At 37.7% G+C, this 27241-nt stretch overlaps 1 protein-coding gene across 4 annotated transcripts in view; it reads left to right on the forward strand.

The window, feature by feature from the left end:
- Positions 1-27241, forward strand: part of Inpp4b (inositol polyphosphate-4-phosphatase type II B) — a 751408-nt gene that overhangs the window by 349038 nt on the left and 375129 nt on the right. For all 4 annotated transcript variants that reach the window (XM_021220100.1, XM_021220101.2, XM_029532468.1 and 1 more), the window contains exon 3: positions 20070-20133. The gene's annotated coding sequence lies outside the window, so the exon portion shown is untranslated. The remainder of the gene's footprint in view (positions 1-20069; positions 20134-27241) is intronic.

The raw sequence follows: 27241 nt of genomic DNA on the forward strand, positions 1-27241 counted from the left end.
GTATTTTCCAGCTACATGAACATTTTGGGCTGAGGACTCATTTGACTGGATTTCCCAGTGGCTTGACATTACGCATTTGTAGCACAGGTATAGTTGCAGAGGTTGGCTTCATCTGGTACAGTAACTTCAGGAAGTTAGAGCTGTAGTAGCAGCATGAGGCAGTTAATGAAGTACTGGGTAAGCAGAACAGCTTCAGAAGGGCTGTCTGCACAGCTCGAGCGATCACACAGGTATCTGCCTCTGGCTTTTCATGCCTCAGAGCAGTATGAGAAAAAACTGAGCCACCCCTTCCCATAAGTCCCTCCCAACAGCTAATCAGATCTGGGCTGCTCTGATTCTGTTCTTTAAAACCCTATGTACAAAGATCTTGGATTTTTTCCTCTTTGATTTTTCTTTTTTAAAAAACTGTTTTCTATTTTTCTCACCTGTGTCCACATAGAGTGAGGGTAGGGGTTTGTTCTTGGTATTATTATTATTATTTATATTTCATTTATTTTATTTTATTTTGGTTTTCGGAGACAGGGTTTCTCTGTGTAGCCCTGGCTATCCTGGAACTCACTATGTAGACCAGGCTGGTCTAGAACTCAGAAATCCACCTGCCTCTGGCTCCCAAGTGCTGGGATTAAAGGCGTGAGCCACCACTGCCCAGCTTGGTAGTATTATTTTTAATCAATACTACAATTAAGTGATGTTTCATATGATAATATTGAGTACTGACAGGTAAGGCTGTTGATAAGACATTTACATTCTATAATAAGATTAGCACAGTTATCTAATTTAATGAGGTGGAAGCAGGAGTCCTTCAAAGTCATATCTGTTTGACATAGCATAAACACACAAACACACACACACACACACACACACACACTCAACAAAAAGCCACAGTCATGCATTTGCTTTACAAATAACAGAGGTGCTATCTTTACTTCATTGAAGGCTTATGTAAAACAATAGGAAAACAATATTCCAATTAAAAGTGGGGTAAGAAAAAAAAATTCAGAGAAGCGGGAACATTAAGACTTGGAGCTCATTAAATGTATGTGAATGCAAACTTTCCCATAGCCATGGTGGAAATGCAAATTAGAAACCTGCTTTGGAAACATATTTCACAATAAATATTCAAGTGTACATGTGTTTATTCTGTGATCAGCAATTCTGCTAATAAACAGAGCCAGTAGACTTGCATTCATATATTCACAAATATATTTATAGGGATGGGCAAACAGCACTATGCGGTATAGCTAGCAAATGGAAAGTGTCACAGTGGAATTCACAAATACCAAGAACTCACAAGTATAAACTAAGAATGAGAATGGCTATGCAAAGCTGTGTGTGAGCAGGCAGAAAAGAGAAAGGACCAAGGGGCCTCTCTTCCCAATGATGGCCAACTAGGCCATCTTCTGCTACATATGCAGCTAGAGACACGAGCTCTGGGGGTACTGGTTATAGTCTTGCAATCTTTATATGCCCCAGTACAGGGGAATGCCAGGGTCAAGAAGTGGGAGTGGGTGGGTAGGGGAGCAGGGCAGGGTGGGGGGTATAGGGGACTTTCTGGATAGCATTTGAAAAGTAAATGAAGAAAATATCTAATAAAAATGAAAAAAAAAGGAAAAGACACAAGGAAGGAAGGAAGGAAGGAAAGAAGGAAAGAAGGAAAGAAGGAAGGAAAGAAGGAAAGAAGGAAGGAAAGAAGGAAGGAAGACTTAACTGTTATCTGACTAATTTTTCTTTGTGACTAACCAAGAAACATTGATCTCTGAGATGTTTATGTAAATTCAGATTTGGAAACCAGTTAAATGAGTATTGTTTCTGTTGTTTGGAAATGCAGATGCTCAGTCTAAAAGCTGAATCTCTAAAGTTCATTTGATCATTCATTTATTTTGTTTGTTTGTATAAGAACATTTCTGCTTCAGTAAAGTGATCCTGAAAAATGCTTAACTGAAGCCTGGGAACACGCTTGGATTCTTGGGGCTTGGTTCTCTTCTCTGAGGTTTCTAGCCTAAGATCAAAGACTCCTTCATCAAAGTAACTTCATATCTCATTTGATGTCAGGTTAAAATATTTATTGCTGTGTGCTTTCAATGAAGGCTGTTATCTTCCCACATAAAGGAATGGAGGAATCTACTAAATCCGTGTGGAACAAAGATTGGTTGGTGATGATCAGGTGTTTGCCTCTGTGCCCCAGATGACAAAGTACTATTCTAGTATCTTCAGCTTTTACATTCTTGAGTGTCCGTTTCCAAAACAGAAATCAATACTAATCACTAGCTAAATTCAGGACCTGTAACAGTAGTTGTTTTCATAATGTCAGAACAGAAAACTTGTTGATTACTAATTCTTCACTTATGAATATTTTATTTCATGTTATTTCAATCAATCTGTTGGTAAAATGGAATTTTACCAAATACTCAAAGAGGAAGTATTAGTGAATTATGACCCTTTTAAATCTAGCGATTTCCTACTAAAGAGAGCAACAAGAAATGGTGACTGTACCTTGTAACTTCCCTTCTTAATTGCAGACTACACACAAGGTTTCCTAGCTTTTCAAAGTTGGATAGTTTTGTGAGATGTGTATATGTGTATTACCAGGATGTATTTCAATAGGTTCTGATAAAATGTGAACATCTTATGTGGCTGCCCTCTATTGAATCTCGAGACTGTTTCAAGTGCTGTTTTCTACACTTGGCCTCTGCCTCCAGGGGCCAGGATTTCAGGAGTCTGTCTAGCTATGCAGGATTTCCTAAGCCGGTTTAAAATTTAAGTATTCTTATGACACAGAGCTAAGATCAGCAGGTACCACAGGAAAGGAAATGTTTTCAGATACTTTTACTGCTTTCATGATGCACAACAGACTCTGGTCCTTAACCAAGTACTCCATCACCAAGGTCCACATTCCCAAGGTTTCCAATAAGTAGCCCAAAGACACCTTGATCCTACACACACACCTTTTTAACTAATTCAGAAGAAGTATTGAGTTCTGCAAGCATGTCACCTTATTTCTAGCATCTACTTCACAATAGCAGTAACTGTCATCAGTCTTTATTCTATTTGATGGGGAGAAAATATCTAAGTATCTACCTAAAATTTCCTGGTCATCAACAGTGCCACAATCCTACTGTTCATCACACCAGGTACATTGCAGTGCTCAATAGCTAATGGAATACTTTAAAAGAACATACTACATTATATTCCCATTGTCACAGATCCCTACATGGGATCACATTCCTCTATAGGACACTGGGGTATTTAAGAATCATGTATTAATATGCTTTAGAGCCCTTGGTGGATCTTATGCCAGAACCTCATTTACTTTATTCTCATCCATATTGTGAATATCCAGATGCTTAATATGATACTTGGGAATGTATTCAATTATGACCTAATGATATAATGTCATTAAATTAATTTTTTAAATATTTGAACAATCCTAACAAAGGAGAAATGTTAAGGTCAAAGATAAAGCCAAAGGAAATTAAGATTTCTGATTCTACTTCTTTTGGATTCTGAGTCTGTCCACCCATGTGAAGGGAGCTCTTGAAGCTTGAAGGCTTGATAGTTATTTTTCTGTGCTTCTTCCCTAGCTTCATTTCCTGTTTTGGTAGTAAAATCCCCAATAAAACTACTTTAATGAGAAATGGTTTACTTGGCTCTCAACTCAAGGATACAGTCCATCAGAGTCAAGGTAGTTCACCCAAGGTCAGGAACAGAGAGTGAAAGAATAACCTATGTGTGGTGGTTTGAATATGCTTGGCCCAGGGAGTGATAGCCTTAGGAGGTGTGGCCTTGTTGGAGGAAATATGTCACTGTGGGGGTGTGCAATGAGACCCTCCTCCTAACCACATGGAGTCAGTCTTCTCCAAGTGGCCTTCAAATGTAGAACTCTCAGCTCATTTTTCAGCCCCATGACTGCCTGAATGCTGCCATGTTTGCTAGTATGATGATAATGGATTGAACACCTGAAACTGTAAACCAGCCCCAGTGAAATGTTGTCCTTTATGAGTGCTGCTTTGAACATGGTGTCTTTTCACAGCAATGAAAACCTAACTAAGACACTATGGTAGTATTCAACTAAATTCTCCTTCTTATGTCCTCAATCACCCCAAGCCTGGGAGATGGTGCTGCCCACAGTGGACAGGTCCCCTCACATCTGCAAACACAGTCCCATGCAGATGTCAGAAGCCCTTCTCCCGGCTGATTCTAGACTGCATCATGCTTACAGTTCACAGTAAGGTTCTCATGTCCTTCTTTACATCTTTCAGCCCTAAAGTATTTTTCAACATTTCAGGGTCAGAGTAAATGTTTTGTTAATCCTCACGGTTCTTCAAAGCAGAGAAATGGGCCTCTCATACTTATCCCCTGCTGTTCTCTCACACTGTGGACTGGCTCAGAACAAGATTAGGTACTTCTCTTGTTTTTTCAATTGGTCCCATTTTCTCTGCTTCCTATAACACAGACACTATTTTCTTTAGCAGAACAGCAAACCTTTCTAAAACTGCTTTCTAAGAGTTTTTCTTATATAGAAACTCCTAAAATTTATAAATAGCAAAAAAATTTCTACACTCACCTCTCATATTTATGTTTTATTTCTTGTCACCTTCTAAACCTTGATAATCTTTCACAGGTATCTTTTCACTACATCAACATTTAGTCCAGTCCCAGCAGGGTTTTGCCACTATCCTCCTGGTGTTTCCATTAGTCTACTTAAAATAGTTCATTGCTTTGCAGTCAAATTTCTGAAAACATCTTGAATGTGTCTCTTTAGGACAATGATGTCCTACTGATCTAGATTTCTATAAAACAAAGAAAAGCAAAACAACACAACACAAAAAAACAAAACAGACCATATATCTTGGTTTGAAATGTATACACATGACTCAGATGTAAATATCTCGACCATGACAGAGCTTAAGTTTCTTATCAGATTTTTCCAAGTGCATGGTCAACAAGTGGCCCTCATGAGCTGGATAGACTTCACCAGCAGAGCAGAGTGATCCACAATGCCATCTTCCCCACCTACAATTACGAACTACATGGAACAGAATCCAGTAATATTTTGAGGCTGTAGTACTGATTACTAGCCCTCCATTCTACAGCAAAACTCTACTTTCTGAGATCTTTTAGAACTATTTGGATTTTTGAGGCATGGTCCCCTTGATGTTGCTCATTTTATCACCTCCACAAGCCTGTGTATCTCAATAACTTGGGAGGATCTTAGTTTGCAAGAGAAATCATCCTTGTTTTGGATATTTTTCCTCCTGTCTTATGTGTGGAGTTGGGAATATTAGTCCACTTTTCCAACATTGGAACAACAAAGAAATGATGATGATGATGATCATGATGATGATGATGATCAAAGTGATCATGATAATGATGATAATGATGATAATGATGATGATGATGATTGAGATGATAATAATGAGACAGTATTTTAGGTACAGAACATAAGCATAATAGTCTTTAAAAATCTAGCTTCTATTATTAGATTTCCAAACAATAATTTTTGTGCATTCCTAACCTATAATAATAGGGGATAATTCATGGCCTCTAAAATTCTTTCTTTTAGTTACAATAACCTGTGATAACTAGCCTTTTTTAAAAATATAATTGTCAAGTGCTGTTGTTATCTGTGGCCCCTGATAGGTCAAACCCACTTTGGTGGAATTCCCCATATTCAGAAGTATATAGGCTATACAAATTGGATGGGATGGGTTTTTTTTTTTTTTTTTTTGATGTATATAATATTTATTTATTTATTTATTTATTTATTTATTTATTTATCTATTATATGTAAGTACCTTGTAGCTATCTTCAGACACTCCAGAAGAGGGAGTCAGATCCTGTTATGGATGGTTATGAGCCACCATGTGGTTGCTGGGATTTGAACTCTGGACCTTCAGAAGAGCAGTCGGGTGCTCTTACCCACTGAGCCATCTCACCAGCCTGGGGTGGGTTCTTTATAAATAAAAGAGGATATGAAGTTGGGGGTGTGTATGGAGGTAGAAGTGTGTTGGAAGAGTTACAGTGAAAAGTGGGAGATAGGATATGATTGAACTCACCAATCACGTTACCCTTGATGGCAAGAAAGTTCCAGGTTTCTGTCTGTCTTTAACTCCCACTATCACTGGGAATCATTTGGCTAGGCCTTTTCATGTGAATTTTGACCGAAGATCACTATAGATCTCCTAGAAACTCCAACTGACTTCTTCCTTTTGGTTAATTGAAAAAGCTTGTTTTAAAAATACTTCTTGAAAGAAAGTTGTAGACTGTTGAGATTCATTCTCAGACAATGTTCAACCTATACACTCCCTTGAGAGTCTCTTTGTCTTGTTACTCTGCTCGACTTTCTATAGATTGGAAATCAAGGTGTTAACACGAGCCAGTTCATGAGATTGATGATATTTAACCACTGTCCAGGAAACTTGCCCAGTTTGAAGAGCTAAAATTTCATGTTTATTCAGTATTATCTCATAGTTGATAAGGCTGATTGAACTTTAAGCAAAGTCTATGTGCTTTCCCTGATATAATGATATCTTTTGTTTCCCTATATTAGTCATGACTGTAGTTTAGTTTTAATGTGTAATTTTCCCATCATATTTCATATAGTCATCAAAATTTCTACATAGGCTCTTGAATATTTTAATTTAAAATTACTTCTTTATTAACACCCATGTATTGTCATATCATTTTTCTTCTAATATTTAACTATCTCTTTTATTTTTTCTCACTATGAAAAGGATGCAGAGACTAATGCCATCAGAAGGATTGCTGCTTTGTGTCTTAGAGAGCTTTTTGTTCTAGGGTTTTCTATGCACTAGACCACATGAGATAAAGTACAGGTCCTCTCCCGAGCCAGCTTTAAATATTTGGAGGAAGAGGATGTGCATCTTCCTTAACTTCCCAGTCCTAATCATGTACCTATTGGCTTATGTTCAGGGGGATGACCTAGTTGTATTTTTGATTGAAATGTGACTTAACAGTTTTAGCTCAGAGGTGCCTTCTTCTCTAAGGAGAAGTTGGGAGGTTTTTAGGAAAGTATCATACTCATGCTGATTTGACTGAATCTGCATTGTCCACATAACAATGGTGTGCAGTGTTTTTCAAAAACATTACCTTATTTTATAAATTCTATTTACATGTTCCCTTACTCACTAAATAAATGGCAATGATTTCCTTATACATAGATATGGTATAAAAAGTTAAAAGTTAATAGATATCTTATATTAACAAAACACAGTATCACAAGCCACCATATCATAAATAATTTAATTCTAAAAGGAGGCAAGGAAAGCAGTTTCTCTGTGATGTATAAAAGACTTCCAGTGAGCTGGTGAAATGTCAGCAGGTCAAAGATGATGCAGTATTCACAGAGAGAATGTGAGAAGTCACAAAACAAGTCTGATTCCACGCAGAGACCCAATGATGACTGGAAATGGGCAGCTGCTGAACATCCCAGAGGAACTTGTGTGAAGCAGTTTATTTTTATTTACATGATCTTGGGAAGAGGATCTTTCCTTTTGGATCACTGATTTATGTTGTCCAAGCTGTGTTAAGTGCTTATAGTTATCATTCTCTCCTGATTGTCTTTAGTCTTTATGTATCTCACATACAGTTTCATGAAAGCCCTTTCTGCACTTCATTACGGAGGTATCCAGCACTGGTCCAGATATGTGTGGTACCTGCCATGGACCAGTTGAGTATCATAAATGCGTTATGACAAGATATAGACAGCTACTTTTCAGAGATCCTATTCCTCCTTTAGAATTATAATACATAATCTCAGCCTCATGTTTCTTGTCCCTCAATTGAACTATTGGAAATACGCAACATTGGCCAGGAAATGCTCAGTCTGACTCACCCCTCGTCTCTCTATTGGATGCACATACACAGGGTGACTAAGTGCTCTTCAGGTGATATTCGGTGTGTGTGTGTGTGTGTGTGTGTGTGTGTGTGTGTGTGTTTCACTGGGTTTTGAAGGATTTCATTAGGCAGATTCCTTCTCCACCTGCAAGTTTCCTTTACACACCAAATTAGATTCTTGAGTAAAGAACTTAAGTGACTAAACTTTCATAGTTAACTATTACAAAACATGGTACTACCCAGATAATGGAAGAAATAAATACTGCTTAGTAAGTGTACCTGGGGCCAGCTAGAAGTCCGCATGTGCCTTCACTGATGATTGTACAAGCTTTGCCTAGTTTTAGGTAGGGCAGCTCTTATTTGAAATAAGAATATTGAAATAAGTATTGAAATATTTAGCATGCATCTGTGGGTTTTCAACCACAGAACAAAATCCACACCTGGAGTGATAATCAGAAGGATCAAACTTCTGCTGGCCACTTCATTTGACACTTCCGCTTATTGATGGAAAGGAAATCAGAGTTTAAATAAAATAATGTTGATCAATAGCTTGTAGGTTTATATTTCACATGATCAATGACTTGAGTTTTAATCTTTATTAGAAAACATTATCACATTTTAAATATCTTTGAGCTAGTTAGAAAGTTCAGTGTGTAAAGGGACTTGACCCCAAGTCTGAGATTGATCCCTAAGAGCCACGGAACTGAGAACAGAATCTGCAAATTCTCCTCTGACCTCCATGTGACCAAACACACAGGAATATCCATATGCACACACACATACATGCACATGCACATGCCTACGCACACGCACGCCACACCACACCACACCACACCACATCACACCACACCACGCCACATCACACGCACATGCACACGCACACCACATCACATCACACCACACCACACCACACCACATCACACCACACCACACCACATCACACCACACCACACCACATCACACCACACCACACCACACCACATCACACGCACATGCACACGCACATGCACACACACACGCACATCACACCACACCACATCACACGCACATGCACACGCACACCACACCACACCACACCACACCACACCACACCACACCACACCACACCAAATATAAAAATTTAGGAGGAAATGAGTAAGTTCATACTTACTACTCCTCTCTAGTTGGTCCTAGAGATCCTACCCACGCCTTTGCCATGTTAGTAGAGCACTCTACTAGAGGAACACCACATCTTTCTACACTATTGCTAAAGTGGCTTCTACACTTTGACCTTACAAGTCTTAAAATTGCTAGACTGAGACTGAACCTCACTAACTAACCACTTCCTTCTTAGGGGTTTTTATTTCCCATGATCAACAACTTAAGACTTCTAATCTTTATTAGAAAACAAGTTATCTAAGTTTAAGTATCTTCGGGTCAGTTAGAAGATTTAGTGAGCAACAATACATTAGGTTTTGTTTTTTATATCTGGCTATCTGCTTCAAGAAAAAAAAATGGAAACTTTTGTTTTCCTCAGTTTAAATCTTGGTATGTTGTATTGGATTCCAAATTTCTTTTGAAGTTAGAACCCAGAAGAGCAGAAAATTTGTTTACTTCTCATGTATCAAAGAAGTGATGAATCCAAGATCTGAAGAGGTAGAAAGACTGTGGCACTGTCCATCCCTGCTTTGGAGTAAGAAGCTACCCAGGAAACTGGATTGGTGTAGAAGCATGTATCCGAGCATCTCCTGAGCAGGGAAGGTACCCAGGGGCTTAAGAGCTCAGCATCTCAGCTGGGTAGTAAAGAATGTTCATAATCACCAGAAGAACATTTCAGAAATGTGTTTTGGCTCAGTATGGAAAACTGGCTGATTTTTGGCAGTGCTGAATGCCTTCTGCATTTCATGCAAGTTAACACTCTCTCATTAAAGCTACAACATCTGGCCCAAGAGAAAGAGATTCTTACTGAATATAAGGAAAAAGGACAACACTGCTAATCTAACATTTGATAATAACTTAAGGCTTTGAAAGGATATTTCTTTAACTAATAAAAGAAAATTAAATGTTTAATTTAGTTTAGATAAATCCTTTTCTTTTCACCTGTGGTTGAAAATGGATTTTATTTCTCAAATACTGTATGCCAATTATGTTTCTTCTCTCTCCACTACTCCTAGTTTCTCCATATCTCCCCTCCCATTCATCTCCACAGTGTAAATCAAAGAGTTTGTGACTGGATTGGCTCTTCTTTTTATTGGTAGCATGCAGATTACCTATCTGTACCAAAGATTCTAAAATTATGGTGAAGGCTCAACATAGACATCTTCTCTACTTGTTTATGTTGAATGAGATGTGTAAGTGTTGTGTTCAGCAATGTACTTTGCTGTCAGTTTGTGGCAAGCAACCTATAGTCTTGGCAAAAGCCTGCATTATTTGGATACATTAAGGACTCATTCAGTCAATGTTTCAATTACATATGATACTATCCCAGTACAGGGAGCTTTATTTAGTGACAAGAGGTACTAAGTTGGTGCTCAATATCCCCCATTACTTGGCAATTTCACTTAGATTTTTATATATATATATAAAATCTAATACTATTTTGTTTCTAAACTATCCCTCAAATATAACTTAATTTTAGCTGTCTCCCCCAAGCTTTCTCTCCCCTCCCTGTTCCTACTTGATTCTTCCATTAAAGCCTGCTATCTCCCACACTGATCCATAACTATTTATTCTGTTTTCGTTTCCTAGGGAGATTCATCCCCTTTTCCAGCCCTCACTCTATACCTAACTTCTGTGATTCTACGGGTTGTAATTTGGTTATTATTGACTTAACAGCTAATATCCACATATAAATGAATATATATCAAATTTACTTTTCTGGGTTTGGGTTATCTTACTCCAGATGATGTTTTTCTAGTTATGGCCATCTGCTTACAAATTTCATAATGTCATATTTTTAAATGGTTCAGCAATACTCCATTGGGTAAATGTACCACTTTTTTTTTTCTTTTTTCTTTTATTTTTTTGTACTTCTGTTGCAGAAGATTTGGATTCTTTCCAATTTCTGGATATTATGAATAAAGTAGCAATGGACATGGTTGACCAAGTGTCTCTGGTTGGATGAAACATTCTTTGTGTATATGACCAAGAATCGTGTATAGTTGGATCTTGAGGTGAATCGATCATCTTCCTGGGAATCCGACATACTGATTTTCTTAGTTACTGTCCAAGTTTGCACTCTCACGGACAGTAGATGAATATTGCTCTTACCACATGTCCTCTCAAGCATGAGCTGTCACTTGATTTTACTGATCTTAGTCCTTCTGACAGGTGTAAGATGAACTCTCAGAGTAGTTTTGATGTGTGTTTCTCTGATGACTAAGGATGTTGAACATCCTTTAATATTGCCCAGCAACTTGTGTTCCCTTTTCGAGAACTCTCTTTAAATATGTGCCCCGTTTTTAACTTGACTTACTTTTCTTGATATCTAGATTTTTGAGTTCTTTATGTATTTTGAATATTAGCTCGCTATTGGCTGTGTAGTGGATGAAAATCTTTTCCCATTCAGTAAGTTGCTGCTTAATCCAAATGTCAGTGTCCATTGCCATAAACAGCTCTTTTAACAAATCATTGTAAGTTTAAAAAGAGAGTTTCCAACAAATAAGAGTATCAGCATTTTTATCCCTTTGAATTTACTAGCTAGTTCTGGGAAAGAAACCAAGGCCTCAATCATTCTAGACCAACTTACCATATATATGTATATTTACGCGCGCGCGCACACACACACACACACACACACACACACACACTATATATATATATATATATATATATATATATATATATATATAATCTCTTCAGTCTTTTAAATGCATTTTCTTTTAATTTTGTATACCATGTATGTAATATATTATGATTACGTTTACCTTCACTCTCATTCATTCTTTCTGAGTCACTGTTTCTTTCCAATTAGACTGCCTCTTATATGTGGACGTATGCACTACATCTACCCAAGTATGCACTGAAGCACCGTTGCTGTGTTTACATGTGTCATAGTCATGACATATCTATAAGACAGCATTTCCCAGTGTTCCTTGGTGTCTCTTATATTTGTCTTTAATGATGTTCCCTAAGTCAATAATGTTTTAAGCAAAAATTTCCTCCAAGAGTCAGAATTCAAAGAATTAGGATGTAGCTTACTAATAGCAATAAATAATTCACCTCCTCCTCCCACCAACGCGAGAGAAAAAATCCTCATCCATTATTAGTTCTACATCCAAAGCAAAGCTTTGTAACAGTCAAACATCAAGGCATAAGATGTCTGACTTGCTTCTGGAGTGGTAGTTTAGTGGACTCATTATCACCTGGGGAGATAGTCTGACGAGGGCAAGGACTAAAGGTGATTCAAATGACAGAAAAGACCTGATACAGTGACATATGCTGATCTTCAAAGGGCTTGTCTAACTAGAGAACCTGAGCTGTGCATAGTGTTTTAAATGATGCTACAAACTACTTCTAAATATATTTTCCCTTTAATATGAAAAGAAAATTCCCATTGGTTTACATCTGTATATCCATGGCTTTTAGCCACACACATACAATCTACTCTGTACTTTAAAATGTATTTCTTCAATGCTCTTATAAAAGGTGTGTGTGTGTGTGTGTGTGTGTGAGAGAGAGAGAGAGAGAGAGAGAGAGAGAGAGAGAGAGAGAGGGAATGAAAAAGTTGTCTACGTTTCACTAAAATAAATAAAATAAATAGCAGATGTGTAGAAGTTCAGACCTAAAAGCTTTTCTCCTAGGAGCCCCAAGCTGACATTCATGATGGTTTTGGGATGATTTTGGCCCACCAGCATTTGCCTAAATACCAAACACAATGCCTGAGGGTTGAGTCTCTGCTTGGTTGCTTCTTAGAGTTGGCAGAGGTGTCACTTCCAAGAATAGAGAGCCAGATGGCTTTTGCGAAGCACATGCTCTGAGCTGACTCTATGTCCTATCACATCATAGGACCAGGCCACATGCTTGTACTCAAATTCAAGAAAGAATCAGAAACAGGGTTCTGATATCTGCTTTGGTTCTATGTGAACAGTTGAACTTTTCCAAACATAAGAGCGATGCGGCCCAGGTTCTGCTCAGCAAAGCAGCCACACTGGTCTACCTCCAACAAGCCCAGATATTATCATCTAAACTTTCTGGTATGGATATAACTGGTTCTTGTTCAATAAGTAACATAAATGCTACAGCTGCACTTGTGAAAACTTATTGTATGATAGGTCTTCTTAAGACCACTGGAATTTTCTAATTTTGTTATTATACTGAGAAATATGATTTGCTCTTATTATTATTGCTACATTATTATTATTAGCTGCTTATATCACTTTATAGATAAGAAAACTTACTAATATATTAATGAGAACAGAGACAAAAGGTTAGGGTTCTCCGGAGTCTTACTGACTACAGGACACCATTCTCAGACAGGGAAAGACAACTCTGAATATTGTTATGTAGACTCAGCATTGCCCTATGAGCCTTTGAGAAGTTTTGACTATTCATGAGTATCTGCATAATGATGATAATATTCAACTCCATTAATATAACCTACATTTCCAAGTATTTTATGTTGTTAGTATCTAGGCACATTCTAATTTTCCCTATTTAATGTGTAGTGCAAAAATTCTTCATACATTCTTTCTTTCTTTTGTTTCTCTGTTCTTTTTCTTTGTTTTGGAATGGATCCAGCTGGCCTGGAACTCTCTCTCTCTCTCCAGCTCTCTCTCCAGCTGTACCTCTGCTGTGAGCTTACTGTTGGGCTTTCTAATACATGGTCTAGGTGTGAGCAGCTACACCTGGCTTACTTTCTGCCTGTATTTCTGTGTACTTCCCTAGAATAGAATCCTATAATTAGAATTGCTTAAAATTGCCACATTGAAAGTATGAATGAATGTTTTCTGAAAAGCCATTTTCTGGGAAGCCAGTGCCACACTTTTGCTTGTACTATTATGAAGAAACAATTTTGTAATCTCACCTGTTATTATTCTGCATGCCTGTTCCAAATGTTAACTGTGGTGCCTTTAAGACCATGGTGAATGCTTCACAATAGGTTACCTAAAACATATTTGGTGACTGTTAAGATACAATGTTCTTTGTATGAGTACCATCCATTAACAACATGGAGTTTGAGTGATTCTTGATGTTCTGATACAGGTACAAGGACACTCAGAGAAAGTGTTCTGGGATGCAGGAAAATGGAGTCAAAGCAGTTTCAAACTTGAATATTCTTTCTTCCTTGCCAATATGTTAGATGAATTTTCTTTTTGATCACTGCTTTACCAGTTATTTCCTTGTTTACTAAAATAGTCAAACACGTGTGTCCTGAGAATGTGCTTGAGTTATTTTATTAATTCTAACATTTTTTGAAGTATTATACAGTGTTCATTTAGGAGTTATATTTCCAATTGTAAATTTTCCTTTGACTACTTATCTCTTAGTATTAATTATATATATATTGGTTTTTGAGACAGGGTTTCTCTGTACATCCCTGGCTGTCTTGGAACTCACTTTGTAGAACAGGCTGGCCTCGAACTCAGAAATCCACCTGCCTCTGCCTCCTGAGTGCTGGGATTAAAGGCATGTGCCAACACACCCGGCTTTTAAATATATTTTAATGTAGTAGAGTAATTACAAATAACATCTACTTTTATTTTAATGTTTAAGAAAAGGACTTGTCTCTAGTATAATGTGCCTGACGTTTTCTTTGTATAAGCTTAGAGGTTTCAATGTACTCTAGATCTCTCTAAAACTGCATGTAAATGAACTTCATTTACTTTTATTTTTATTTTGTATTTCTTTGTGTTTGTCTCCACAACACACCTGCAACTGGTATCCATGCTGGATATTACAAATTTGTTTTTCTTTTTAAAATGTAGGCAATTTTCTCCACAGCTTTTTTCTTCCTTTTGCACTTGTAGTTCTTTTAATGCACCCTTAATTTATGTTTCTCACTGTCTGTTTCCATGGAGTCCATGTCAGTTTAAATTAAATTATACTAATGAAAATGGCAATTAATTTTTCCCCTCCAAAATTAATCTGAGGGTAAAGTAATACGTCGTCATTTCCATATGTAGTGTGGTTGTACATGTCAGGTGCTACGTATTGTTGAATGACAGGATGAATAAGGCAGTACATTTGGCAGATTTCCATATGGTATCGTAAACATGTACATTTGTTTCCGAGTCGTTTCTGTATGGTGTTAAATGTTGTATCACAATGACATATTTTATCATTAGAGCAAACATCTTTAGCATCCATACTCAAAATTTTCTTTATGATCCACAGCTTCAATGAACTTCAGAAAAATTTAACAAGCTGTAAAATTACTCCCATTAGAATTCTTGCTTGAATTGTATTAAAAATAGAAATTAATTTGTGCAAGAAATGATATTTTTATTGTAAATACTTTCCCACTCAAGCCTGCATTATCGCGCCTTAGTTCATTTTACAGCTTTTTATAATTTTATTTACACAGCTATTCATAAGTTATTTTATTGATTTTGTTGTTACTGCAGCAACAATTCAGATTATTATTGCTACTACTGGGAAATCACTTTCATATATTTTGAATGGTTTACTTTCTATTTCTTACTATTACATAGAAAAGTTATTGTTGCAAATTTACCTTGCATCCTGGGAATATGCTTGAGTTATTTTATTAATTCTAACAATTTTGAAGTATTATACAGTTGAATTAAGACCATTTTGAGGTTAACTTCCATGACTGCTAAATTGCACTTTGCACTTAAAATAAATGATGGTATTAGGCTACAGTAGTAAGATTTTAGAAAGTTGCTGTAGGGGATAGAATTTTTCACTTTATTTTAGAAGAGGTTAATTATAATAACATTCATTGACCACATATAGATATTATGTGAAACAGATATTTAAATCCCAGCCCTTGTAGGGAACAAAGGCTTGATTTTTTTCTGGGATACTTGAAGACTTCTGTATTTCTAGATTCTCTGAGGCACTGAACCTCTTATTCTCTCTCTGACCATTGACCACTTCTCAACTCAACCCTCCCAGCTCCTATGGTTAGCATATGACAAAATCTTTCACCAAGAAGAACCCAGATATCTCAGGTCAGTATAAAGCATCTGAAGTTCAAGTGTCTTCCATTGGGGCAGCATGTAAAACACAACCGTCTCCAGCACGGGTCCAGCATTGATCCACATAAGCCTAGACTTCTATAGTAGTCTATAGGACTCAACCAGAGAAGGAAGACACAGACCAAAGAATGCACTGACCGCTGTCATGGAAAAAGCAATCCCAGATGGTGCCATTTCCACCTCTTTGAAGGTGACATATCATAACCATAAACAATAATGTTCAATATCGTCTCAGATAAGGAAGTCACTTATAATAGAACTTTACTGTTTGTTTTAAAAGAAATGCTCATATTCTAATGAATGGAAATGTCCTGTTTGATAATTTATTGAGCAGGTAATGATACGTGTTAAATGAGACTTACTGTTTGCAATAACTTCCTTGGGGTGTTTGTTTAGTGGGCCTATGGCCTTCAGAAGATTAGAGCGAATATTAGTTCGGCTACACGATGGGGACTGACAAGCAATGAGTAACACCACAAGGACAAAAGAAGCCTGAGAGATTCAGGTTCACACAATAGAGGCTTCTGCATCATAAAATTTTGTTCTTTGGTCTTGCACAATTATTCTACAGTTCTTATTTCTTTTCTTGCATTTAGTAAGTCATTTAAGGACACGTGGGGACATTATGTATCACATAAAAACGTTTTTATATCTAAGCAGCTATACTGCTTTTGTATGGATAGACTCATCACAATTCTTAATGTAATGATAGTCACTTTGGTGTGATACTAAGGAAGGGACACTGACATATGTAATATGTACAAGGGGGCACAGTGTTAAATTCTTGGTGACCTTTAAAAGATGGGTAACTTGCAGTATGTTCAAGTGCTAGCATGAAGTTACCATCTCAGGAACATCGTGATCATGACCTCATGACCAGAGTGCCTTGTGTAGTGTCTACCAAAATAAAAGCTTAAGATGCCAAACATATGGCATTTTTATGTGACTTGTGTATTACAGTTTGTTTTATATCTACTTAGCAACTGACTGATAGGCAAACCTAACTTCTTATTATAAAAATTCCTATCACTTATCCAATCCATTTCTGGATCTATCACATTTAAATCAGATCTTTTAAGAGAATTGGTGATAGAATATTTTATTTCTTAATGTAGGCCTGGTCTGATGTATTATTTAATCCAGTTTTGTTTAATTAATTGTGTAAATTAAAAGCCATTTGCCATTGGCTCTTTGTATCAATGTATTCTATATCCTTGAGCTCATCCCTGAATATAAAATATTTTTATTCTATCGGTACTGATAATCCCATCCTTTTTTGTTATTACATTCTAAACAATGTAGCATATCTATTTTCATAGCATTTACCTTAAATCTTGTTAATTACTATTATTAAGATACAATTTACATAGGCTGCATTTGGGAATCCATGCATATACTACATCACTTTCTGGAAGCAACTTGCATATCTGAATGTTTTAGCTTTTGGTGTGGCCTGGGAACCAGTCTGAAAGGGAGTCACATGTTGCACCTTCATCACTGTTAGGACTGGAAGAATTTTGTTTTTTAAATAGTGCAACAGTTAAAAAAAATGTATAATTAACTCAATGAAATATTTTCCACTATCTCATTCATTCTTGTATATTAACCCGATAGCCTTGATACATGCTAGTTTATTATAACTCATAGATAAAATGAAATATTTTTAGTTAATAATGAAGATAAAAATTCAAAAGTTATCTTTCCTTATTGTAAATACAAGGAATGGGCTAAGGTGGCATTTTAAAATATACTTATGCATGGCATATAAAAACAAATACTATGATTGAAGAAAACATTGCATATGGACAAAATGTTCAAAATTTCAATCAATAACATTGTGCTAGAATTCACATACTGATTCTAGCTAATGGCAGGACTATGACTGTGACACGTGAGCTTTCTTTGCTCGGTTCCTTTCATATACCTATTCCTAAGTCAGAAAGTATTTATGTCCCCAGGGCCTAAGATAGGCACTATGTCACTCTCAGATATGCACTAAGAGTCTTCCTAATACACAGGAAAGCTGAACAGTCTTGGCATATTTTATAAGAGTAAAAGGATGTAAAGTTGAATCCATGGTAGGATAAGGTTTATGAAGCTACTAAGAGAATGACTTTTGGAATCTCTTTCTGATGGAGTCCTGCACATCCATGCTCAGAGCTCTTAGCAAAAAGATGCAACAGGAATGAGTTATGGAAAACCAGGTGAACTCATTTGGACTCTGAGCTCCAGAATCCTAGCTGAAGTTAATTACATGAGCAAGCAGGTGAATGACGGACTTTAGCTGTCTAGGATCCAGTGTCCCTTTCCCTAAGCATCTTCAGGTCTTCATTCTAAGCCATGCTTTGTAATATACCCACCTGACTACCTGGAGCAACAAAGAGTAAAGCATCATCCGTGCCAAGGCATGCATTTTAAGAATTAATTAAAAGTATGTCATATAAGGTGTACTATATTTTCATCAGCCATCATCTCCAATTAATTCATTACTGTTTTCATCTCTGGGGAAGTCATTAATTTACCTGTTGCTCTTCCTCAAGGAATGGGGTGTTGTGAGATCACCCTTATTCATATTGTATGTCAACTGGTGTTGTCATCTTTGAGATCTTGTTTAAACAACGATGGTGCTGAGTTTCACACATGCACCTCTCTGTAATATATAGAAGACATTATCTTGCAGCAGATTTCCTGATCCTTTGGCCCTTAGAATTTTTCTGGTCTCACTTCCACAGAGCTCTTTGATTTTGGTGTAGGGAGCTGGTTAAATGTGTCACTTGGGCTGGGTCCCCCCCCCCCCATCATTCTTTGCCGGTCAAGTTGTGCTTTCTGATCTGCTGCAAGCAGAAGATTCTTTAATGAGAGACACACGGCATTTACCTGTTGCTCTAAGAATTTGCATTTAGCATAGTGTTAGAAATGATACTTACTCAAGAAATGTCAACAACAGGTTTGCCTTTAGTCTCCCTAGCTCCACAGCCATGACTGGGTGGCAAGATTTCTAGTACAATGCATAAAGTCCCTCCTACTGAGTGCATCTAATGTCCAATTAGATAGGTGCTGGTTACTACTAAGATACAAGTGTCAGTGGTGCACCTGGGTATCTCTTGTTATGCTAGCCATGTGGTTCTTGGTGTCACAGCTGGGTAGGACTACTGGTTTTTTTTTCCCTTGCCATCTTGCATAAGACCTTCTGGTAGTATGGAAGTCAGCCCTTAGGGAAGAGACATTTGGGTTGGATCCAGCTGGATTCCTTCAAGACCTTTGTCTAAAGTATATGGTGTCTTCAGTAACGGAAACTCACTTTCAAGTTCTGTGAAGCAATGAAATGCAACAGTGATGCCTTTATACACATACACAAATACATGCATATATTATGTAACCTTATGTAAACGTAAAGCAACACTCTTCCCTATCTTAAACCCGGAATAAACACAGACACTAGGAAATGAAAAGGGGCTATGACGTGGGAAGAGAGACTGAAGAGAGTTGCTGTGAATATGGGGAGGGGATGGTAGGGGGGAGGGTTTGAAAGGTGAGGAAGAAGGTAATACTGGGAAGAGGAGAGACAAGGTCCAAATGACACTAAGGTGTGGAAAGTCCAGACCCTCTTATCAGACTGTTTTAAGGTGTTCAGAGGTTATCCCCCAGCAGCCAACTAAAGGCTAGTCTTGAAGACAGTCATTCTTGGAATGTGTAGGGTTTGGGAAATATACACCTACTATGTTGAACTCATGATGGCCTGTGGTATGAGGAATAAATGAATTAATCTATGCAATGTAGAGCAGTGTCTGGCAAAGAACAGTACCGGGCACATGTGAAGAGGACATGAAGGACAATGATAATTCTTCTAGTAAACTCTTTGAGTTACAAGGTTATTAACTCAGACTAGAAGTAGTATTTTATGAACAATGTAATGAGTCCCCCATGTTTATAATGCTGTGTATTTATTTGATGTATTCATGGATAGATACTTTAATAAGATGAGGTGTGTGTGTGTGTGTGTGTGTGTGTGTGTGTGTGTGTGTGTGTGAAATACAACATTCTAAAACTTTCTTTTTTTGTACTTTACAGAGCCCTAAAACCAGTGAAACAATAATCAAAGATACAAGGTGTTGAAGAACACAACATATATCAGGTACAGGAGTCATTCCCCATAACAATACATAATAAGCATTACAATGATAACTGTTCAAGCATATCGCTTCTTTGTTAACAATCTGTTTTATAGCAGTGCTTGTTTGGTGACTTAGATAGGTGTGAATGCATACTGAAAGGCATTTGAGCATATTATGAAGATAAATTAATTGCTTGGTTTACAAATGTAATATTTGGAAACTTCAGGTACATTGCGTATAGACAGAAATGTGAAAATTAACAAACTATCATTACCCATTAGGAAGTGACCTCGGAAAGGCTTTTACAAGACTGAACAGCACAGGAATGTTCATTCTTGCCTTTATAGAACTTAATGCCCAGGGGGAGAAAAGATATAAGCAAAAAATGTGAGAAGAGTTTATGATTAAATGCTATTAAGGAAAAGTTCAGCATTCAATAGGGCAATTCACTGAGAAAGAATGGAAGAGTTTACTGAGTTTGGATGAATAATGTTTATTTTCTCAGTGTCTTTTAAATAAAGACCTAAAGTGTGAGTATAAAGATATGCAGGAATATTGAGGAGCATGAAATAAAAAACGGAAGAAGGAAGAAGCAGAAGAAGAGAATGAGGAGGAAGAGAAGGAGAAGAAAAGAGGGGAGATGAAAGGAAGGAAGAGGGGATGGGAAAAGAAAAGGATGAAGAAATAAGAAATAGAATGGATAGTATGACATCATTATGGTCACACAGGTGGAGACAGACATCAGCTAAATCTAAGGTGAAGAAAGAAACCAGCCTGGCATGACAGGGCCTTAATATCTATCATAAGGTGACTATGGACCATTTGCCTTTGTAAATTTAACATACGTTTTGTTTTTGCTGTTGTTCCTGGCCCATGTATTTTCTCTTGATTCCCTGCATAGAGATGGTTTCAGATCTCTCCCTTTTCCTCAAACTTTGCATTTCATCTACTGGGGAAGTACAGTGAAATTGGGTCACTGATGATCAGAGAAGTGTCCAATGAGTTCGTTCCTTTGGGTACAACTTCCCTGTAACGCTATTCATAGCATGGTTTGAGGTAAGGAAAGTTTGGAAGTATCTGAAGACTGAAATTATCAGCTGCTTTAAGCACAGATTAACAGCATCAACTCTTTATACATTGTACCAAAGCAAAATCAACACACACACACACACACACACACACACACACACACACACACACACATTTCTATTACTATTACTATTACTATTACTATTACTATTACTATTACTATTACTATTACTATTACTATTACTATTACTATTATTACAGGACTTTTTTGGGACCACCAGCTCCTGAATAATGGGAGACATGTATTATGAATGCCTAGACCTTATAGTTAGGCTCACTCTCAATTAGCTCATAACTGAATAACTCATCTGTTCTGTTTGCCATGTGGCTTGTTAGTTCTTCTCCCACGATCCTATCTCTTCCTGGAAGTCCCATCTTCTCCCTCCTGTCTTTGCAATAGGCTATCAGATTTTTAGTTTACGAATCAGGTGTGAGAAGGACTGTTTACAAAACACTGATACAAGTGATGTTTAACAATACCAAAACTTGACCTGTAATCGGATCTCTGCTGGTTTAGAAATCAGCATTTGTATGATATAGAGATAGCCTTTACCTAGTGTATTAAAAAATAAAATCACTCCAGGAAGCTGGAGAGATGTCTCGGGAGTTAAGAGCACTAGCTGTTCTTCCAGAGGACCTGTGTTCAATTCCCAGCAACCACATGGCAGCTCACAACTGTCTGTAGCTTGTAACTCTGGTTCCAGGGGATCTGATACCCTCACACAGACATACATGCAATCAAATCACCAATGTACATACAATAAAAATAAACAAATTATTTTTAAAAAACCGCATCACTCTAACATACCACACACACACACACACACACACACACACACACACACACACACACACACATTGGCAAATGTGTATGTGCAGACATGAACTTGAATGTTTAATATTGTGCATTTATGTTCTACTTATCTTAATATTTCCCAAATCTATTTATAGGATTGTAGTGAGAGTAGTTTCATTAGCTTCTCTTGGGATCTGTTTTAAGATATTCCTTTACACCAGAGCCAAGGCTGCATTTAGGAACTGAGGCCCATTTTATGTTAATGAATGCTAAACCAGCACAGGTTGTTTCCTACAACCCAGATAACTGAAGCCCGTGTATCTCCTCACCTTGCTGGCTTAGCTTCATCTAGCAGAGTTTTCTTGCCTAGATTATATGGATAGTTGCTTCAAGTACTCAGTATATTTGAAAGGGAAGAGATAGCATTAGGTGGCAATAAGGATCTCTGAAATAAGAAACTAATAAATAATGTTTAATAACAGCATTAGCAATGTTGGTTTTTAAAGTCAAATCAACACAGGAAAACCACAAAACTACTGTTTGCATCTCAACTAACCTGACTCATTTCTTTCCACCAAAAATGCTTAGTCTTAATCTTAAAATTCTCATAATTTAATCCTACTCTCAAGCCCTAGATAAAGCAAGCTGCTTGCATCAGCACCAGTGAGTAGAGCTGATGCTTAGGTCCACATATTAAAGAATTTTTGTATATGCTGGGATTGCCTGCATGAGGCGACAAAAGTCCCAAGGACTCCAAGATCTATAGCTCATTCGCACTTTACCAAGAGACAGTTTATCACTTCTGTATGAAAGGCCGTGGGTTTTTATAGATGAATTCAAGATCTTAATTATTATTGAAAAAGAAGAAGAAAATCACAAATAATTCCCCAAAGCTCTGTTTTACCCACGGAGAGACAAGAGGTAGCTCCCTTTCACTATTCCTCTTCTCGTTTGCTCTCTGCTAAAGAAGCTGTTCAAATTTGGAATATAATTAGATATGTTAATTGAAAATAGTTTCTTAAGACAAGAGAAGGAAAGCAAAAGGATCGACATGCATCGACATGGAAGCAAATAAAGAGGAAAACAGAAATAGTGAGCTCACCCATACTGAGCAAGCACCAGTGAGGGCTTGGAGGGGCCTCTGAGAAGTTGCTACAGAGCTGCAATGTGAACTTACAGAGGCCCTTTTTCAGACGAGTGAAATCTCTCATTCTCCATGGGTTATAATTCCCAGAGCTTTTATTTTCTTTGTTAGGAAGAATAGTGGTCTTCCCTTCTGAAGTCTCAGATACACATCAGTTCCTTCCCTCTCTGTGCTGCCCTGGATTCTCTTTAACTAGTCTCTACATTTCATACACATCTTCTTTATCTTCAGATTTTCTGATTTCATTTTTCAGTATGATTTCTATCTGGACTGGTGTCTCCAGTTACATACTGGCTTGTGCTTTGTATGTACCTAGATGTATATTAGCGAGCACTAGAAAGGAAACAGCAGGAAGCCAAAAACAGAAAGGATGCTAGCTTTGTGGAAATGTACCGCGATATCTAGCATAGAGTGTCTCCAGTGAAAGCAAGGAGTCTGCTTATTGACTGTGTCCAATACAGGCAGACTCAAAGGCAGATTCATTGATCTTTTCATTCAAACTGGCTCTTGGTGATGTTATAATGTTATAGATTGTTCCACCCAGGCTGTAAGCTCCACTTATAGTCAAGGCAGCATGTTGCTGAATTGCACATGGCACTTTGAGTCTTACTCAGTAGGTGCTCAGTGTTTGGTTCATTGAGTGGCACGGTCAGTTCACAGTATCACAGAACAAATAACTCCACTTGTGCTATTCTTTGGGTTAAAAACCATGCCTCACATAAAGGCAGGAATGATCGGAGCCTCCTGTGAATGCTGCCATTAGATGATTAGATGAGATCACACCTATATACTGCTTCCATCGTATTGGTCACTTTGCTGACATTCATGGACAGTCCACATCCTTGGCCATTTGTCTTTGATTTCATTTAGAATCATCTCTTCCAACTGCCTTCCTTATTCTTTTTCTCTTTCCCTCTCACTCTCTCTCTTCCTCCTTTTATTTGTCTCCAAATGTTTTGACATACAAATCATTTAAATTCCTATCGAACAGGAAATCCATGGATCAGTGCTAGGTGCCCTATGAGATTATTATTTCACTATTTTAATATTTGCTTAGTTTTCAGAAAGTGTTCTGTGTTTGACATCAGTAGAAATTGAGCTCAACACAGAGTCTATGAAAGCCAAGTGACACACACTCTTCCTTTTCTCTCTCTCTTGTATCATCTTATTCTTCCATTCTGTGAGAGTGAACCACGAGAAAACTCGTGATTTGCTCCCATCCTGACACCTGCATTACTGGAGGGAGGAATTCAGCCTGTGAACATCATGACAAAAGACTTATCAGTTGGCTGTGTCAGGATAAGTGGATCCTCAATTTCCTGTTTATATTCTTCAGAGTCAGGTGCCAAACCTGCTATCCTGCTATGATGTGTGGTTGTGTGCATATCGGAGAAGTAAGAATTCATAAGGAAAAAGATGCTATCATGCATGTTTTCCTTATGTCTTTTCCTATGTTCCTTCTTTGCTTTATAAGTTGCATGTGCATGATGTTGAAAACTGTTTCTGCATATCTGATTCTACAGTCTTCCTGCCTCTTCCCTTGACATGAAGAAGTATACCACAAGTAAAACTTGAGTGGACCTTGCTTCAGTGGTCCTTTAGAATGCATGGCATGCATTTCCATTTGCTTCTGGTCAGCAGGAGAGTCTTCAGTTGCAGTACTACATCCTGCTTCCAACATTACACCCAAAACATAATACAGGTTAATATATTTAGTTGTTGGCATAGTCTAAGAAATGGGAATTAGCATCTTCCGAATATACAAAAATGTATCCAAGGAATAATGTGGTGAAATAAATTGTCCAAGAAGCCAGAGTAAGCAGAAGAACTATGGCAAGCTGGCGGAGAGTTGTTGTTAGTGCTTTAAGCACTTGCTATTCACTTGGTGAATGACTACAATTAGAGATGCCATGTGAGAGGAACTCCAGCATATACACCAGTCTAATGTGGCATAAAAGAATGTAAAGAGGCCCCAGAATAGCAGCAAGAAGGATTAAAACAAAGACTAGATTGATACATCAATAAAGAACAGAGACTAGTGAGGAAATGCTCACAGTACTCCTCAGGGAAAAGAGGACTCAGAAGTTCTATGTGACAGTGATGAAGGCAGAGGTGTGTGGAGGACAGAGCAAGAAATGAAGCAAGGGGAGTGCAGAGAGAGGGGCCAGAGAGAGGGGTTCAGAGGGGGGCATGTAAAGGAGTGCAGAGAGAGGGGTGAAGAGAGAGGGGTACAGAAGGGGGTGCAGAGAGAGAGGTGCAGAGATTGGGGGCAGAGAGAGGGGTACAAAGAGAGGGGTACAGAAATGGGGTGTTGATAGAGGGGTACAAAGAAAGGGGTGAATAGAGAGGGGTACAGAGGGGGGTACAGAGAGATGAATGCAGGGCTGAGGATAGACCCAGCTGCAGTGCTGGTAATATTAACTAAGCACCGAAAGCCAGTGTTATGGAAAACTGAAGGGGGAACTTTTCTATTTGTACCACGCACTTTATACATGTTCAGTGCTTATTAAATGCACATCATACAAATGGAGGGTATATCTTCTCTTCACTTCTCCTCTTGCTAGAACAGAAGTCGTGGAATTGACCTCTACAAGCTGTCAGGAAGGTAGGCAAGGAGAATTAGTAAAGTTGTCTCATGATATTTATATATCTATATATCCATATCTATATCTATATATTATTCAGGCATAAAGTGCGTTCCCAGTCCCTCCATGTCTTAGTGCCTGCCATTCCTTTCTGATCACAGAAGAAAACTCCTGATATGGATGGATTATTAAATCAACCCATGGCTTGTTCTAGTTCTGTGACATGTCTTAGACAATTGCAGCATGAATGTGGAGGTGCCTTAGTGTCCTTGAATGTGACACTTCACCCCTGTTCATTTTGTAGACAGTTATTTAGCAACTCAATTTTCCTTGCTTCACACTGTACATAGATTCTCCTTATGTTCACTGTATAGTGATTTTACTAAATAAATATTTTAAGATATGATGTGTGGTTGTGTGCACATCGGAGAAGTAAGAATTCAACAATGTTATATCCTTTGTAGATAACCCGGGCACTATGTGAACTCTTCTACATAGCTAAAGTGAAATTCCAATAGTCACACATGGACATTAATTCTTGCCTGCAATAATAAAAAGCAGAAGACAGTGTTTGAATTAAATGTGTTTTCTGTCTAACTTTGAAATTTTAAATTTAAAAAAAATGAGAAATGCATCATCTGAAACTGCAGATATTTTGATCAATACTACTTAGAATTTGAAATGTATCATCATAAGCAATTAAATGAGCTCTGTGAATTAATAACCTTAATGATGTATCTATGAGGAATGCCCAGAGGATATAATCAAAGCTTTAACTTTCATTTTGCTCAGGCACATGAAACTTAACTGGCCTTGGATATATGTGTGTATATAATGTGTGTGTGTGTGTGTGACCTCAGTTAGAAGGATTTTGAAGCATCTGCCACTGTTCAGGCCACACTTCTCTAGCATTCTCCTTGAATAAATATAAAATAACCTGTGGTCATATAATATCTCTATACATCCCTGCTCTTGAGACACAGTGGAGATGGACTGCTAGATACCATATTTGCAATACACACTTTGAAGAAAATATCAAGGAAAAAACCTTTGTCATTTAAATATAGACATTAAAATCTCATTATTGCATCATTGCCTTAAGTTCTTATACATGTTATTCTTAGAAGATAACAGAGGAAGCCATTTGAAAACCAGTAAGCATTCAGGATGCTACTGCTATTAGCCATTAGGTTCAATTCAAAATGAAGGAACTTGGGATGCTGCTGAAGTGTGAGAACACTAGCTTGCAAGCAAGAAGCCCTGGATTCAACTCTCAGCATTGCATGAACCCAGCTGGCAGTGTATGGCTGGGCTGAGTAAAGTAGGAAGATCTCATTTCAAGCTCATTCTCAGCCTTGCGGTGAGTTCAAGGTCAGCTGAGATAGACCCTATCTCAAAAAAGAAAAACAACAAACTGTGGTGTGAAAGTTGTTATAAAACTGTTTGGGGTTACAAGGTTTAAGGGCTTCCTTCCTCTCCCTCTCCCTCTCCCTCTCCCTCTCCCTCTCCCTCTC

Source organism: Mus pahari, chromosome 20, assembly GCF_900095145.1.
Source record: "Mus pahari chromosome 20, PAHARI_EIJ_v1.1, whole genome shotgun sequence".
Taxonomy (NCBI): domain Eukaryota; kingdom Metazoa; phylum Chordata; class Mammalia; order Rodentia; family Muridae; genus Mus; species Mus pahari.